Here is a 4,147-nt window from a genome sequence, read left to right on the forward strand (position 1 = left end):
TTTTTTTTTTTTTTTTTTTTTTTTTTTTTCTGCAAAGATCTCAGCTGCCTTTTCCCTGCTGTGCTTCACCTCCAGGTTCACATATGCCAGTCCCACGTGGTGAGCTGGCAGCCCGAAGGGGCTCTGGGAGCAGGTTGCTGTCGATGCAGGGCTTTGTTGTGGTCTGCGCTGAGCTGCTGCTTTTCTTTTTCGGGGCTCGTCTTGCTGCTCGGCACAAAACTCTTCCCAGCATCTCATTAACCAAATGTCTGTCCGTCCAGATGACTCCGGTCGTGGTCGGCGATTGGTGTTAGGCCTCTTAGCCGTAACACAGCTGTAGTTAAGGCGAAGGTATAACAGAAACAGCCTTGTTTTCAAGTGAAACACTGCCTCATGACGAGAATGCCTGGATTGGGAGTCAGATGCTGTGGCTCACGCCGCTGGCTTGTACACAACTCCAGGCAAAGCACGTAACCTCTCCGCACCTCTTGTTGATCTGTCTGGGAACAATGCTGACTTATCCCGCAGGAGGTTTTGGAGAACCAGCTAGTTTTTTTATAAAACACGTGAAGATCCTTAGGTGGGAAAGGCTTTTGCATGTGCCGAGCCGGTTGCGGTGGGTGTCTTGTCTCAGGCTGGCCTGGTGTCGGCGGCGCGGGGAGGCTCTGTAGCTCCTGCTGGGGTCAGGGTCTCGCAAAACGCTGCTGGTTCACTGTGAACAGTCCTGGCAGAGCCCAGCTCTTCTCTGCTGGCCTCAGAGCTTCGTGCTGGTGTCTCGGTGACCTCCGTATCCTTCACCTCCCCGTGCAAGGGAAGCTGTGAGCACCCAAACTCTCCCCTCCCCTTTCCACTCAACCTCTGGCTCGCAGGAGAGCAGCTGGGGCTTTGTTGCCCACATGTTTCCTTCGCCTGCCCTCACGGTCCGGTGTCTCTTACTGAATCCTCTTTCCCCAAGGGTTCGGGCTTGAAAGAGGAACCTGCTCTGCCCCACTGGCCCTGAATGGGATCCAGCCCCTGCTCTGCTCCCGCTCGGCCCGGGGAGCTGCTTGGGCGGCGCTGGTGAATGAAACCAGCCCAAGCTCTGCGGTGGGGACCAGCGACAGGCCGTAACGTTGGCTCTTCCCCTTCCCACTTCCAGGCCAGGATGTGAACTGTCTCTCAGCCAGACCTTGTGCCTGATTAATCTGCTCTCCCACTCGAGCCAGAGCACCCTGGGTCAGACCTCCTCCTCTCTTCTCTCTCCTGCAGTGTCCTGTGTTGTCGCTGGGCGATGTTGAAATGGTTGGTGCGGGTTGAGGCACCGCAGGTGTCTCCAGAGCCTTTGGCACTGCAGAACCTCCCAGCCCCAGCTCTGTGGGCTGGTGGAGTCTGGATCTCCAGCTCCTCTGCCTCCTGCAAGCAGCACATGCAGCTGGAGGGAACCCCCCACCCCACCCCAGCAAGTGCTGGTTTAAGCTCCAGCAAGAAAACATCGGGTCCTTGGCCAGCACTGGGGCAAGAGCGGCAAAGAGGAGGGATTGCCTTCTGCAGAGGCATAACCTCGTGCTGCTTCCTCATCGCCGCCCCAGAGCATCCTCCCCTCGGACGTGTCTGTCACCCGGGGTGGGGAAGGGGATGTGACGGGTTTTCGGCAGTGGAACAGCTTGTCCTCTCTGGGGTGGAAGAGGCCCGCGGGCACGTGGAGAGGGTGGTTGAGACACTGACGTGCTGTTGCTACCGCAGTCCTTGTGAGTGACTGAGGAATTCCAAATATTTCCTCTCAGATAAAGGTGACTGGGGGAGGCCAGAAATATCTGGACGTGTCTGGGCAAGCCTGAGATCCCAGCCACCAGGCCAGAGAGGTCAGAATCGGTACTGGGAGTGCTGGGCTTCAGGTGCAGAGCGGCCGAGGCGTGGGGCGGTGTGGGAACGGAGCAAGCTGCCTTTCCCTAACCTTCAACTCGCCCCCAGCGCCGGCGGGGAGGACACTCCCGCCTGTTTTCCCACTCCCCCTGCTCTGGGATCGCCATTCCCAGGGGACACATCTGGGCTCGCAGTTGTGCAGGGGCTGCGCTATCGCCGCTCCTGGGGACGCTTTCCCCGAGGAAGGCCGAGGCGCTCGCTCCCCCCCCCGAGTCTCCTGCAGCCCCCGGCTGCATCTCCAGCAGCTGCTGCTCCATTCCCGGGGGGAAGGAGAGGGGCTCGCGTCCCCTCCCTGCCTGTGCAGGGCTCTTGTCATACTCTTCTCCGCCTGTAGCACCCGATAGCTTTCTCTTCGCCGTATGCCATTTATCTCTTGTTCAACAAACGCTTCCTTTTCTTAGAAGTAAGGGCTTCAGAACATACTTCTTGGAACTGCCTTTCCCTAAGCTCGGCGGCACATGCCATGGAGGAGCAGCGCGGAGGCTCGGGTGACCGTCAGGCCCCTTCCACCTCTGCAGCCTTCCTGGGGACGGTGGGGACATCCCCTCCTGTGGGTCGGGAGGAGCCTGCAGAGATGTGTGGGGCTCGCGGTGGGCATCCTGAATCCCCCAGCAAAGCAGCTTTTTCTGGGGGATACATCACAAGGGCGCAGCCTCCTTCCTCCCGCCGAGTGCTCCCACAGCACCGGGCGCTGTGAGTGCGCGGCTGGGCCGTGTGTCCGAGGGAAGGACCTTCCCGGGGGGCGAGGGGTACAGAGGGACGTTTTAGGGGTGGTGGAGGCTCTCCACAGTTTTGGACAAGCCCGTGTCTTCTGCCCCGCTCCCCCTGTGCCCTCCATCCCCACCAGCCTGTTCAGGTTCGCTGCCCCTTGCCGTGCTCTGTCACTGCTCCGTTGCTCATCACCACCTATCAGCAGAGGGATTTCCTGTGCCGTAATTAAAAATATCCCCTCCTTGGGTTAGGGTTTTCCTCCCTGCCCTCTCCCGCAGCACATCAGTGGCTGTTTGTGCAGCCGTTGCCCCTGGAGAGCAGCCGGGCGGAGGGGCTGGCAGCGGGCAGCAGCCCTCACCTTTCTCCCTGCACGGCACCTGGGCGTGAGCCGCCGCCGTGCCCGTTCCTGTGGATGCTGGAGATGGTGCTTGGTGGAAGGCAGGGAAGAGCTTTGGTGGGGCAGAGGCGGGTGCTGAGGGGCTCGGCTCACCCAAGGCCTGTGGCTGAGGAGAGGGACGGTGCCTGGCTCACTGGGAGCCAGCGTGCGTGTGTGTTGCACGTCTCGCCGTGAAACGCTGCGTGTGAGCTCGATCGTGAGCCTGTGGCATGGTGAGGAGACACCCTGCAAGCTGTGACCATGCTGGGGCTGTTTTGGGGGAGCCAGGGGACTGGCACCACATTTCCCTGAGTGATGGAGAGGCACCTGCCCAAAGAACCTCTCGATCCCAGCCACCGAACTCCCCCCCAGATCCTGCGGTAGTGATTCAGCTCGTCACAGCCTGTGGGGAGGCAGCGCGCGGGCAGGGATGCTGCCCCTGTCTCCAGGGAGGCCGTGTTAAGGCGTGACACAAGCACAGCGTCAGCCGGGCTTATCTCTGCTTTCCCAGAGCAGCCGGGTTACTGGAACTGCATTTACTTATCAGGGAACAGGGGACCTTGCTGGGAAGATGGGCTCGAGGTGCGACAGCATCGAGCCCCTGCTGACGCTGAGCGGCTGCGATCCCTGAGCCTGGAGCTCGCAGCTCCAGCTCCCTCTCGCCCCGGTGCTCCTGCTCGGCCCTGATAAACCTGGGAGCTGCTGGGGCGTGAAGCTCCCCGCTCACGGAGCCTGCGCAGGGACCCCAGCAGCTCTCCGTGAGCTGGTCCGGGGTGCCCGGGGGAGCAGGAGGGGTGGCGTCGTGCCCTGGGGGTGCTGCTCGGGCGCAGGGGCCAGGCGCGCTCTCTCAGAGCCCGTTTTCGGGAGCAGTTCAGCTCTGGTGGTTGTTCTCTCCGTCCTCCATCCCTCCACCCCAGTCCAGGCCACAGCCATCTGTCCCCAGCCCCGTCCCACGCCTGCCCCGGAGGGAGAGGGGCTGTGGCCGTTTGCTTCGTGGCGAAATCCGCCCGGCTCTTGGTGTCGCTGGAGACGAAGGACTGGAGGTGGCCGGCTGGGACGGGCCAGGCCGGAGTGACTGCATTCCTGGCCAGGCCTCCTGCTTGGCCCGCTTGCCCGAAGCCCGGCGGGGGTAAGGCAGGAGTTTCACCACCCAGAGCATCTGCCTTCGCCATGGGGATT

Source organism: Athene cunicularia (assembly GCF_003259725.1).
Source record: "Athene cunicularia isolate RWA chromosome 20 unlocalized genomic scaffold, athCun1 chr20_part2, whole genome shotgun sequence".
NCBI lineage: Eukaryota > Metazoa > Chordata > Aves > Strigiformes > Strigidae > Athene > Athene cunicularia.